Here is a 14,174-nt window from a genome sequence, read left to right as displayed (position 1 = left end):
GTTGACATAGGTGTGTGTAATAAAGGAGGAACTTTGGTTTCTTTCTATGTGATGCTTTCTGTAGCATTTGTGACACAATCCTGCTGGTATCCCGAAAGGGAAAAGACAACAAATGAGTGCCAGAAACAGGAATAACAGAGGGCCAGTATGGCTTATACTCCCACCTCCCATGCCTGTGAGGTTGCAACCCACAGCAGGTGTATTTGATCTTCTCGGTGCCGAAATACAGAGGCCAACCTGGTCTTGCCCTCTATTTTCTTGTCACTTTCTCTTAACTAATTGCTAGGCAAATTGTTTTTGACACTCTTTAACTGTGGTCTCTTACTGTTCCTCAGGTGTCTCTCATTTAACAGGCACTAATAATTCCCATCCACAAAACCAAGTCAGTACTTTAACACTTTTTGCAATAGGAGCATAAATTTTGCGCATCACAACACTAATTACTCTTACAATTTAAGCATTTACTTATAACCCACCTAGCATGTCCAGTATTGGAATGAATCAAGTAAAGTTTACTAATGGAAATAGTAATTCCCCTTCTCCCTTGTACAATTCTAGGGCTAAGGTCAGAATACAAAAACATTCTTGATCTTTCTATCTGAGGTATTCCTCCCCCAAGGAGATGCTTTATTCAGGTAGTGCTCAAAACCAGTGATATAAGCATTATCTTATTTCTTAATTCAGTGTAATTCTTTGTACATTTCTTGGATCATTTGGGTTTTCTCAAACCATTACCACTCAGTCCCCATTGGAAAGTCAGTTCAGTATCACCCGGTTTAAATGTGATAGTCCCTTCCTCAAGTTTCTTCACAAGTCCTTTGATTCTGCTGGCATGAATTCACTCTCTTTCGGTGATTTTGATTGTTGCTTCAGTAGTACCTGGAAAGGACTTCTTAATAGCATAGTAATAAAAGAAAGATAATACTGCATTAACTTTTACTATTCGCTTTCCTTCTAAACTTTCTGGGTTTAGCTAAAAGCTTTCTCTACAGCAGCCTCTTCTTCAGGAAAAAATCCTTCTCGTTAACGGCAAACAAAACACACAAAAGAAAAAAAACAACAAAAAACTTATTACTTAAGAAAAACAAACCGCTATGTGAGGTTTGGAGAGTCATCAATCTCCGCTTTGATTTTATCTTTGAGTGCTAGCCCCTCTCCCCCTCTCTTCACGGCCTTGCTGTCAGTGCTGTTCTTGGCCCTTCCCCCGGTGCGGCCCCTTGGCTGCAGGGCCGGAGCCGGGGAGAGCAGCCCCGGGCATGGGGACCCTGGGGGCTGCCCTGGGTCTCTTTTGCCCTCTCTCTCTCTCTCTCTCCTTCTCTCTCTCGGCCCACTTCCCGGGCCGATGCTGCCATCCTGGGCTCGGGACCCCGACAGTCTGGGAGCCCCCTGGCAGCTCTGCCCCGGAGCCAGCCCTTTCCTGGCCGCAAACCTGTGTCCTCTGCTGCCAGCACCGCCCGGGGCACCTCCATGGATCGGTCTCTGCCGCAGCCCCCGAGACCCCGCCGCTCGTAGGGAGCGCTCAGACACCTCCCAGCCTTGACAACCCCAAACTTGGCGTGCCCAGGTGCTCCTGACATTCTTTCTCTTTCTCTCGTCAACTTATCCTCTTTTCTCTTCAAGGAGGGCCCGTTCTGCTAAGGCTTTTCCGGACCCCAGTGTGGCATTGAATAACCTCTTAACAACCATGTGTTAAGACACTTCTCTGCCTTTCATGCAAAAAACTTACATTCACACTTCTGCTCTCTTCGAGCACCAAGATGTCATCACTTCACATTCTAACATCTCAGAGTTTCCTAACTACTTCTCTACTTCAACTTGTCTCTTTCTTCTCTCTCAGTTGTAACCCTTATGGGGTCGATATTTATTCTTCTCCTATTTCTTTCTCCAGCCCAAACTTCGTTGTTGTTTTTTTTTTTCTTCATCCTCTTTGCTTAATTTCAAAACTGTAGTGTCATTTTCTTATTTTCTGATATAACTCTTACTCTTAATTGCACTTGTAAGACTCTTCCCAATAAATTGCTACCTGCCCCTGGGACCAATAACACATCTCCCATCTAAATTTTAATTTCTTCCCTCAATTACCACATCTTTAATGACCAGAAATGTAAAACTTCCTCTTTTTGCCCCTGTTACTTTCACTATGTGTTTGCTCACACTATAACCTCTTGGAACGTTTAACAGGCAGGTTTTCTCTGCCCCTGTGTCTATACCAAATTCCAATTCTTCTTCTTGGGGACCCACTTTTAAAGTTATCACAGGCTCCTGATGGTATTTGTTTCCCCCCAAAACAATTAGAGCCTATGACTTTTTTTTTATGGGCCTATTTCTTTAAAGATTTTCAGATCTTCTGCTTACTTAGGACCATTTTCCTTTTTCTTTAAAGTTTGTTTATCTATTTAGTTGGAGTTTTTTCTTTCCCCTCTAAAATCTGTCTCTCAAAAATCTTTTGTTTTCACATTTCGCCTTTGATATGCTGTCTCATTTATTCTCTTGGTTATGTAATTACAATAACTGTTCATGTGTTTACTCCCCTCCTCATTATTTTAACCCCATTCAGGAGGTACAGTTGGCATTTTGTCTTCTCTGGGGGTCCCTGCGGATTATCTTTTTCTTAAGCTTTTATTTCAGTTGCTCTGATTAATTGCTTTTCTTCCTGAGAAAAATATTATTTTCATTACCAACCACATCTCTTCTCAAGTATACATGTTTGGATCTAAAAGTTGGTCTAATTGTTCAGCTATGCCTATGGGATTCTCCAAATACCTCTTTTATTTATTTCTTAAAATTTCAGACCTCAGACAAAGTCAAAGAAGCATTTACAAACTCTGATCCATCACCCCGCTTTGAGAACCTCTCTTAATGGAAATAGACCAATCTCTTTATCCCATTCTTTTTGGATTTTTATCTTCTACAGCCTTTCTCACGTATTTTTAGGAAGAATCAGGAGAGGGCTTTCTTCTAACTGAATTTTTAGTGTTTCGATAAAGTGATTCCTTTAGAGAGTTTCCCTGAGCAGCCGGAGCTGTGGTTACCAAGGCAATGGAGCTCAGGGCAGGACGGGGAGACGGCCCAGCTCAGGGTCTGGGTGCTCCAAAGGCAGGGTCTGTGGTTGGGATCGCCCGAGGGGATGGGCACAGCTCAGGGTCTGGGTGCTCCAAAGGCAGGGTCTGTGGTTGGGATCGCCCGAGGGGATCGGCCCAGCTCAGGGTCTGGGTGCTCCAAAGGCAGGGTCTGTGGTTGGGATCGCCCGAGGGGATCGGCCCAGCTCAGGGTCTGGGAGCTCCAAAGGCGGGGTGTGCAGCCGGGATCGCCCGAGGGGATCGGCCCAGCTCAGGGTCTGGGTGCTCCAAAGGCGGGGTCTGCAGTCGGGATCGCCCGAGGGGATCGGCACAGTTCAGGGTCTGGGTGCTCCAAAGGCGGGGTCTATGGTTTGAATCGCCCGAGGGGCCGTTCCGGTGCAGGCCGAGCTGGAGCGGGGATCGCCCCCTCACGGCTCACGGTGGCTGATCCGGCAGAGACAAAGCCGGGACTGACCCCGGCTGCAGCGGCGGGAGCCGACAGAGTCAGGGCAGCCGGGGATGGGACAGACGGGACCCCCTCGGTGCGATCAGCGCGGTAACCACGGTGCACACGGCAGGACAGGCCCCCAGCCCCGGCAAGAACGCGGGCCAGGCGGCCGGACTGGGACAGACGGACCGGGACAGACGGACCGGGACAGACGGAGTGTGCCGGAGCCGGCACAGGGGCTGGGAGGGCTGGTGCGAACGAGTGGGGGAGCGAACGGGAATGGATGAGGTAATTTGTTCTCAGCTCTATACTTTCCCCGTTTTGCTTTTTGGATGCTTTGAAATGGTCGACGAGCTAACTGACGACCTTCTCATATTGTTTTTCTCATCACCCTTTTATTTATCTTTTGGCAAATTATACATGTTTCAGGTACTTGTTTTTTTACTCTAAAAGTCTCAATGCGCCCATAGTTCTTTTACAAAAATGATCACACCTAGCCTGTGTATCCCACCGGGCTTTTTGATACATGTCTTCTGCTACTCCCTCGTAAGCGTTTTATTATCCAATTGTCTTCCATATCAAGATGTTTCTATTTCCCCAATTTATCTTGTTCGCCACGATCTTGTTTTAATTCCCCCCCCCTTTTTTTTTCTTCATTTGGAGTTAATATTAACTCTTTCAGCTCTATTTTCTGCTGCATCTTTAGCTTCTTGATCTGCCAATTATTTATTTTATTTCTTCTTATTTCTAGGTCTTTACCTTTTGGTGTCCTTTAATATGTACTATTGCTATCTCTCTTAGGTAATTTTAATGCCTCTAAAACCTCGAAAATAAGTTTCTCATGTACTAATCTTTTTCTTCTTTAATTAAGCAATCTCCCTTTTAAAATTTTTCTTAAGGTATGTGCTACTCTAAAGGCATACCTTAAATCAATATATAACTCTTTTGTGTTAAATTTTCTAATGCTGTTTTTAAGTATATAATTCACAAGTTTGCATGTTTTTTCTCATCAACTTCTGCATATCCTGTATTTTGCAATGAGTTGTATTTCTGTATGTTAACATAACTCCCAAAGTGCTGTCTTGGGGTATTTCTGTTGGTAATTTTTTTCTGCTTTTCTTTTCCTGTATTCACATTACTGGATTTCTGTCTCATTTTTCAATATTCTATCTATTCGTCCCCTGCTTCAGTTTTTCACTTTTTACTAACAACTTAAATACCACTTTTCTTTCAACTACTTACACCTGAAAATCTTTTTCTCACACTGCTTTTCAATACAATCCACCTCCCTCCAAGGAGATATGGTAAAGCTTAAAATGCAGTCGACATTACCTATACTTTCATTCGTCTACATTCACTCACTTTTATTTCTCATTCACTTTCACACATTCCTTCACACCGTCAAGACACAAAGTGAATCCTTATTGCTAGAAAATCACAGGTCCTTGTGGCCCCCTCTTTTGCTTTGGGGTTTACCTCCAGGTCTCAGTGTCACCAGGCCCCCTAGAAGGGCCCTGACTCTGGCTGCCTCTGGTGTCCGTGCACCTGTGAGGCTGTCTGCGTGTCTTTCACACTCTTCAGCTACGGCCCCTCACACAGCCAGGGAACGCTAGCCTGGTTCGCAGGTCACTCACTCCTCTTCGGCCCAGAAGCCCCCACCCACCCGGGAGCTACAGCCTGGTGTGCAGGTCACTCACTCCTCTTTCCGCTGCCTCCCCCTTCCCAACCACCCGGGAAGTTGAGGCTGACTCTGTGTATGTCTCACTCTCACACACCACAAAACAACAATAAGGTACCTTTTACTTTCACATCACCTATTACAAGTTTAGGTGTTACTGGCCAGTCCCGGTGCTATTGGATATCCCTCAACCCAGCTGTGTTATCCAACCCCAAATGCTCTTGGGCAATTTTTCCCTCAATCCTGCTGTGTTGTCCAACCCCAGATGGTCTCGGGTAATTTTCCTTCAATTCAGCTGTGTTGTTCAACCCCAGATGCTCTTGGGCATTTTCTGTCCCTCAACCCAGTGGTGTGGTACAACTACAGATACTCTTTGGCATTTAATTTGTTCTGCTGTGTTGTCCAACCCTGGATGTTCTTGGGCATTTTTTTATTCCTCAATCTAGCTGTGTTGTCCCGCCCTGAGTGTTCTTGGGCATATCCTCACTCGGACAGAATTCTGCTCAACCCTGCTCTTGGATGCTCTTGGAATATAAATCCCTCAGCCCAGCAGGTTTTAGGGGCCCCTCCTGTCCTGTTTCCTAGTGGATTGGGCTAGGAAACCTTGCTCCCCACCTCCAAGGGGTCCAACCCCTCCCTGAGACCCAGTCCCAGTTACTCCGGGGGATTCTTTCACTCTCTTATGAGTCGCTTTGTCTCTTTACTGGCCGCTTTTCCAGCGAAAAGTCGGAAACGCAGCATGGGAGACTCCGCACTCACTGTGCAGGTCTGGGACAAGCAGCCCTCCTCTCATTCACACGCATTCATCCCCCGTGCCTGCCCCCCCCAGAAGTACTTACCAATCCTTTTTCCTTCCCGGGTTCTTTGTGCGCACTACTACTCTTAGGGGGCAAATTACAGCAGTTGTAGGGAGCCTTTTCCCGTTCTCTTTGTTTTATTGTCTCCTTTTGTCCACAGATCGTAACCTGCGTCTGTCGGTCACTTCAGGGGAAGCAGAGCAAGGCTGCCAAAGAGGGCAGGGCGCGCCTTCCCCACTCTGACTCTCCTAAAGCACCGGCAGCGAGGTGTTAGCAACCATTCTATGCTACCAAATTGTGAAAAACGGCAATCACTTGTTTTTAAAATTTTTAAAGTTTAATAGTAATAAGATGGCTATATAGTAACACAGAGCAATAACAATTTGGACAAATTGAATTAAGACATTATGAGACAATAAAAACAAAGAGTTACGGACATCCGGGTACCTTTTCTGGGCAGCACAAGCCCAAAAAAGGACCCCCGGTAACAAAGGATTAACCCTTAAAAACAATAGCCCGTTGCATATTCATACACTTCATACATGATGCATAAATTCCATTCAAACAGAGGATTCTGTCTGATCAGTGTCAACTTCTTCCCTCTAATCCTAATAGCACCTCCAAGGTGGGAAGAAGTTCGTTTCTTCTGATAAGAAGGCCATAAATTCTTTTTCTCTGAAAGATCTAGGTGTCCTGTGGCTGTTATCTCGCTGCAAGTCCTTTCTTTTAAACAAACATCTTACATAGCATAGTTTCTATTTTAACAATTTTTATAACCTAAAACTATATTTACCACAGTACTTAAGAAAATTAATACAGCATTGCTTTCTAATACAACACATATAATATTCATTTTAATATTTGCGAAAAGCCAATCATAAAATACAGGCATTTTTCACACCCCATTTCTGGACATCAGGGCTCCCTGCTCCCCTTTTCCTGGCCATCCCATGGCTCCCAGCCTCCAGACTGGCCATTGGCTTGACCCTGGGACTCCCTGGAATGCCTTGGTCCCCCATTCCTGCCTTTCCCAGCTCCCAGCCCCAGCTTTGTGCAAAACCAGAGACCCCCTGAACTCCTCATTCTCAAACATCCCCGGTGTCCCCACCCTGGTCTCCCCTTTTTGGGAAACCCCGGACTCCCCTTTCCTGGGCTCAAGGACCCCCTGGAACTCCCTTCTACCTCTCCACATCCCTGCCCCTGTCCCCTGTCCCTGTCCCCTCTCCCTTGGTTCTGTGGGGCCCAGGGTGGCAGCAGGAGCCAGGGCAGCCCTGGGGGAGAACAACCCTGAGCCCCAGCTGGGCCAGTTCCCCCAGTTCCCCCAGGTCACTCCCAGCATGGGCCCTGTGGCTCCCAGTCACCCCCAGAATGGTCCCAGTCACTTCCAGTTACACTCAGGATGTTCCCAGTATCATCCCAGTCACTCTCAGCATGATCCCAGTATGATCCCAGGTGTTCCCATTCACCCCTACTATAGTTCCAGGCACTCCCAGTATGGTTCCAGTCCTTCCCAGTATGATTCCAGGATGAACCCAGTCACTCTCAGTACGGTGCCGTTTGCCTCCAGTATGGTCCCAGTCACTCCAAGTCACCCAGTAGGATTCCAGTCACGCCCAGTAGGATTCCAGTCAATCCCAGATACTCCCAGTATTATTTCAGTGACTTCCTTTATGGTTCTTTTGTGATTCCAGTCACTCCTGGTCTCTCCCAGTACATCCCAGTTGTCCCTAATGTGTTTCCACTCACTCCCAGTTGCTCCCAGTAGCTTCCGGTATGATTCCATTTGCTCACAGCCACTCCCAGTCACCTCCAGCATGATTACAGTCACTCCCTGTATATCCCAGTTGCTCCACCATGGTCCAAATTGCCGTCAGCCTGCTCCTAGTCACTTCCAGTATGATTCCAGAAGGATCCCAGTCACCCTCAGTGTGGTGCCAGTTGCTCCCAGTATGATCCCATTTGTCCCAGCATAGTTCCATTTCCTCCCAGTGTGATCCCAGTTGCCTCTAGCACAGACCCAGTCCCTCCCAGTATGATCCTACTCTGATGCCATGATGATCCCAGTTGCTCCTAGTATGGTCCTGGTTTCTCCCATTTCCTCCCAGTCTGATCCCAGTTGCTCCCAGTGGCCCGTGTTATGTTTTGGAATGGGAGGAAATTTAGGGAAGTGATGCAAAGTTTTTTGTGTATCTGACAGTCTGTTGAGCTGCTGAAAAGCTAAGACATGCTTTTGTGAAACACACATGGTAAAGACCAAAAAATTCAGAAACTTTTCTTTTCTTTGTTGGTCGGCAGGGAGGTGCTGGGTTTTGGTTTGGGCTTCTGCTCTGTGTCTGGGCTGGGCTGGGCTGGGCCAGGCCATCTTGCTGCAGGCTGGGCTTCTTTTCTATTTTCTGGGTTGCTTGCTGGCTTCTCTCTCCATGGGCTCTGGTTTGGCCGGGCTGGGCTTCAGCAGCTGCCGGGCAAGGAGACAGGGGAGGCTGCAGAGCTTTAGCCAGAGCAGGGCTGGCTGTGGCTGTGAAGATCTCGCTGTCAGGCTGCTGCTTCTTCTTCTTCTTAGCGTGGCTGAGACCAGAGACTTCTGTGGCTGGTGTAGAAAACTAAACACTAACTATAAAGCTGATCTGAACACAACTGAGCCACAGCTTTCTGTTAGTAGTTACCGGTGGGTTAGGTAGGCTTCAGGCGTGATGTTAACTTTTTCAGTACTTCAATCTTCTTTTGAGTGAGAGAAAAGAGAAAAATGCAAGTATATTAAAAACAAGATGAAGACATTAAAGGTAATAAAGAAGAAGGTAAGTAAGTCCCAGATGGGAGGGGTGAGAAGATGCTTTGTTTTTAGAGCTGAAAACCTCTTGTAAGCTATAAAGAAAAGACTCTTTTCCCTTATAATACATAAAACGATAAGGAAATGAAAGTGTTTGAATTGATATTAGGTAAAGGCTTCTATGTTAAAGTAAGCAGATGTTGAAATAGCTGTAATCCCATGAGAAGTTTGCACAAAGAAAGAGCGCAGTCTTGTGCTTCTAAAAATGAAGATCTGTGTTCCCAGAGATGAAGATGATTTTAGAGATAGATAATGAGAACTTTTGCCTTTGAACAGCTCATCTTTAAAACAATACCCCATCAATCAACATAGCCCATCTCTAAGCCGTGGGAAGGTTGGTAGAAATAAGAAAGATTTTACGATAGCAAGGTTCCCCTGGCGGTTGTTATTCATGACAAAATTGAGAACCATGAGAAAACTGTTTTTTCCTTTTGTAGAAAAGTCTCCATAACTTTATCAAGAGGGACTTCTCTCCCTAAGTGAACTAAAAAAAGACTCTTTGAGAGGTAGTAAACTGACTAGAAATATTAAGTTTAGTTTCTTTACATTGTCAGTGAGAAAGAAAAAGTTGTGGGGAGAAGTATTCTAAAAAGTTTGCTTTGATTCTTACTACCTTTTTTTTTCTTTTTACTTACTATTATTAAAATTTTTCTTTCCACCCTTTTAAAGTTTTGAGCCTGCTTTACCTTTCTCCTAATCCTATCTCACAACCAAAAATAATTGTATTAGTAATTAGCCAACACCAAACCCACCACATTCTTTAGTGCATTAGCCAAAAAAAATCTCAAAATTAAAGAGATCTTATATTAGCAAACCAAAACCACGACACCCTAGCACAGACCCAGTCACTCCCAGTATGACCCCGGTAGGAAACCACTGTGATCCCAGTCTTCCCCAGCACAGTCCCAGTCAATCCCAGTTGCCCCCAGTGTAGACTCAGTTACTCCAGTCGCTCTCAGTGTGTTCCCAGTCACCCCCAGTATGGTTACAGTCACTCCCAGTATATCCCAGTTGGTCCCACTGTGATCCCTGTTGCCCCAGTTCTGGCCCTGCTGAGTCCCAGTGTGCTCTGATCCTGCACCCAGTGGGTCCCAGTGCTGGGCACGGTGTATCCCGGTGTATCCTTGTGTATCCTGCTGTATCCCAATATGACCCGGTGTATCCCAGTGTGACCTGGTGTATCTCAGTTTATCCTGGTGTATCCCTGTGTCCCAGTCCATCCCAGCCTGTCCCAGTCTGTCCCAGTCCCCTCCCTTCACTGGGAGTGACTGGGATCATACTGGTGGAAAGTGAACCTTACTGGGCCAAGTGGATGTGACTGGGAATGACTGTGAGTATGCTGAAGGCAACTGGGATATACTGGGAATGTCAGTAACCATGCTGGGGGTGTCTGGGAACACACTGAGAGTCTCAGCAGGTCCAAGGACACCATGCTGACACTATGGAACCTCATGGAGCCAAGGGGATCATTGTGGCACCACTGGAGCCCATGCAACCAAGGGGCCGTGGTGACACAGCAGGGCTTCATGGAACCCAGAGACCATTATGGCTCTGTGGGGCCTGATGGAACCATAGAGACCATTAGGACCCTTCAGGACCTGGTGTCACCATTATGACACCTCAGAGCCTCATGGAAGCAAGGGACCATTGCGACACTGTGGGGCCCCATGGAACCCAGGGAAAGTGGAACAGGTCTGGTTGGCTTGGCCTCCCAGGGGCCACCTGACAGGTCTGGGCAATGCGAGGATGTCAAGGGCTGCCTCTTATCAGCTCCTGGAGCACTGAGGTTCCGTGCTTTCCTTGCTATGAGAAGAACCATCCCTCTTTTCAGATGCCATTGCCAAAATTCATACTCTCCCTAAAACAATTCCTGAATGCAAGGGTACCTCTCAGAAGAAAACCTGCCAACTCTGGATGGCTTGGCCTCTGGCATTCGCCTCTCATCTGCCCCTGAAACCCTGGGGCTCTGTTCCTTCATTCTTATGGAAAAGAACCAGCCTTCATGTCCAGGGACCATGGCCAAAATTAGAATTTGGCCTCCCAAATTCTGTATATCCAAGGATTGCTCCCAGACAAAAGTAGCCAGGACAGAACGGTCAGGCTGGCCCTGTCCTCTGGTGATTTTCTTAGACAATGAGCTGAATGTTTTCAAATGAAACCACTTTGGAGAGGGCCCAGAGATCTCCCAATGTGGTGTTTTGAGGCCTCGGGCACATGACCACTACATATGGACAAAGGATTTCTTTGCTCTGTGCTGTTGTGGTGGTTACGCACCATGGAAGTGATGTTCTAAGAGAAGCTGCTAGCAGTTTCCTCCATTTCTGACAATAAACACAACAAGTAATTAGCTTTGAGAATTGACAATCTGTTAAACCACTAAGGAAACTGTACACACCTCTGTGAAGACACATGTTAAAGATGAGAAAGCCCGGGAGGGTCTCTTTCCCTTCTGGCTGGCAAAGAGGTTAACAAGGCTGACCCAGCCCCCATCTCAGCCAGGCCGGGCCGGGCGGCTCCTGCTGTGGGCCCGGGCCCCTTCCCAGGGACCCCGCCAGGCCCCATCGGCTGCCGGGCAAGGCAGGGGGAGGAGAAGCCATCGGCCCCCACCCGTGCTGCTGCTGTGTTCTGGCTGAGATCCTGGCCCTGCCCCAGCGCAGCCCATCCTGACACAGCTCCAGTGCAGCCGCTGCAGAAACCTCCATTGTAAAACAGCTCCGGCTGCAAGCACTGAGCCCGGCCGGGGTCACGGAACCATCTGCAGTCCCCAGGTGAGATATGAACTCTTTCAGTGCCTCCATCCTCCATAGAGTGAGAGAAAAGGACAAAGAGCAGGCACACAGAGGAGCAACAGGAAGACACTGAGGTGAAGAGGAAGTCGAGTCCCTGATGGGGGGGATGAGAAGATGCCTTGATCTTGGGGCTGAAATTCTCTTGTAAAGCTATGGAGAAGGATAGAATTGATAGATCAGACTCTCTTTTTCCTATAATGCAATGGAAAGTATGTGGAGATGACTAGTTCAGCAAAGGCCTCCATGCTAAAGTAAGCAAATATTGAAGTAGCTGTGATCCCATGAGAGGTTTGAATATTGAAAGAGAGTGATGAGACCCTGTGCCCTCAGGGAAAGAAGAAGAAGACCTCTGTTCCCAATGCTGAAGATGATTTCAGAAATAGAAAACATAAGATGATGTCAGAAATAGATGAAGAGCACATTTGCTCTTGAACAGCTCACCTTTAAACAACATGGCCCATAAACACAGCTGTGGGAAAAGCTGTGAACAAATGGGAAGGACTTCACAATTGCAGATTTTTCCAGGCGGCTTCTATTCATAGAAATTGAGAGCCATGAGAGAACTCTTTTCTTATGGAGAAATATCCCTATCACGGAAGAGAGACTTCTCTCCCAGAATGAAATGAAAAAAGACTATTCTAGAGGTGGTAAAATGACTGAAATTTTAGGTTTTCTCTCTTTATATTGTCAGTAAGACAGAAAAGGTTATAGGGAGAGGAGAAGTGTTCTGAAAGTTTTGTTCTGATTCTTATTACTCTTTCTTCTAGGTACTATTAATAAACTTTTCTTTATATCCTCTAAAAGTTTTGAGCCTATGTTGCCTTACTCCTAATCCTACCTCACAGCAGGAAATGAGTAAGCATATTCTAGTGAGTGCAGTGCTAATTAGCCAACACTGAACCCACCACAGTGTTTGATACATTGGCCGAGAAATCTCAAAGTGATGAACCAAAACCACTACAGAAAACTTCCTGATAAAATGCATTAGACCAGAGAGAAATCAAGGCAGAGCCATGGTTTGTCAGGACTTTCTTGATCCTCATGAGCTCCGTGGTGCATTTGGAGCTGAGCCCTGGAACCTCAGGGAGTGAGAGGAGATGGCACAAACCTTTCCAGGAGTCAAAGTCAGAGGAAACACCCAAAGTGTCTCAAAGCATGAATGGGTCTCACTGAGGTCCATCCCCAACACAGGCTCCTCATGGACTCCTTGGAGGAGAGAATTGGAGGCCATAATTGGACAAAAGACTTCTAAGAGATTCAGAGTAGAAAGGAACATCCAAAGTACCTTGAAAATCTTGACTAACTCAAAGTATTAATGAGCCCCACTGAGTGTCAGTACAAAGATCTCAAGGGACTCATTCAAGCAGATAATTGGGGCCATGATTGAACAAACCGCTCACAGAGTCTGTATCAAAAGGGAAACACCAAGTACCTTAAAAAAACTGAAGTACCTCGAAGCATTAATGAGCCCCACTGAGTGTTTTTACTGACAAAGCCTCTCCAGGGACTAATTACAACAGAGAATTGGAGGCCATGACTGCACAAACCTCTCAGAGACTCCAAGGCAAAAGCAAAACCCAAAGTCCTTTGAAAAAATGCAGTCCCTGGGAGCATGAAGGAGCCCCAAGGGCCATTCCTGAGCAAGGCTCTCCAGGGACTCCTTCCAGCAGATCCTTGAGGCCACTGGGATGTGGGCTAGGAGGGGGATGCTGAGGGCAGGACAAGGGGCTGACAGTGCCCAGACTGGCTGGGGCTGTGCCAGGAGGCTCCAGTGCCTCAGGACAAGGTGTCTCCTCACAGCCCTTGGTGGCACAGACCCTGCTGCTGTGCCCCAGGGCACCAAGACTTGGCTTCTCTTTGTCCCCACCTGTCATCACTGCCTGCAGTTCTCTGGTCTGCCTGGAGCCTGGGGACACTTTCTTAGTTGTGTCTCTCAGTGGGACCCATTAAAAGTCCAAGAAACTTTGGAGTGGGATTCTGACTTGGAGTTCTGGAGAGGTTTCTTCAGCTCCCTCTCAGGGACTGATGTTCAAGGCCTGAGCACAAAGCCCCAGAGGCTCATTAAAGTCCTTGTGCTGTGTCTGTGCTGATGAGCTTGGCTGGGCTCCTGGCACAGAGGCAACTCCTGGTAACCAAGCAAAGCTTCAAAAGCACATTTCTCTTGATGAGCAGCTCTTCTGCCAGCCCAGCAGGGCTGAGGCACTGCCTGCAGCCACCCCGGGCACAGCACAGAGGCACAGAGAGCTTCAATCATTCAGGGCTGGGAAGGTGCTGAGAAGTGCCTGGGGCAGAATCACTGCCAGCCCTTGGCACAGGAACCTCTGGCTGCAGGACAATGCAGCTGCAGCTCCTGGAGTGATCTCCTAAAGCTGGAACATCCCAATGCCTACAGACCCTGTGAGTACATTCTCTGATTGTCTCTTGTGCAGAGCAGCCAGGGGTGCCCAGGGCTGTCCTGCAGAGCAGGGTCCTGCAGCCCAGGGCGCTGTGCTGGGGCAGGGACTCTGCTGCCTGCCAGGGACAGCTCTCAGCCATCCTTGGCAGCTGCTCCCAGCACTGGGGGACAAGATCTGGGT

At 47.3% G+C, this 14,174-nt stretch overlaps 1 pseudogene; it reads left to right on the top strand.

Moving 5' to 3' along the window:
• The window catches only part of LOC131559605 (zinc finger protein 11-like), a 912,004-nt pseudogene that overhangs the window by 305,549 nt on the left and 592,281 nt on the right, over nt 1-14,174 (top strand).

Source organism: Ammospiza caudacuta, chromosome 7, assembly GCF_027887145.1.
Source record: "Ammospiza caudacuta isolate bAmmCau1 chromosome 7, bAmmCau1.pri, whole genome shotgun sequence".
NCBI lineage: Eukaryota > Metazoa > Chordata > Aves > Passeriformes > Passerellidae > Ammospiza > Ammospiza caudacuta.
Note: the sequence above shows the minus strand (reverse complement) of the source record. Positions and strands in the feature narration are given on the sequence as shown.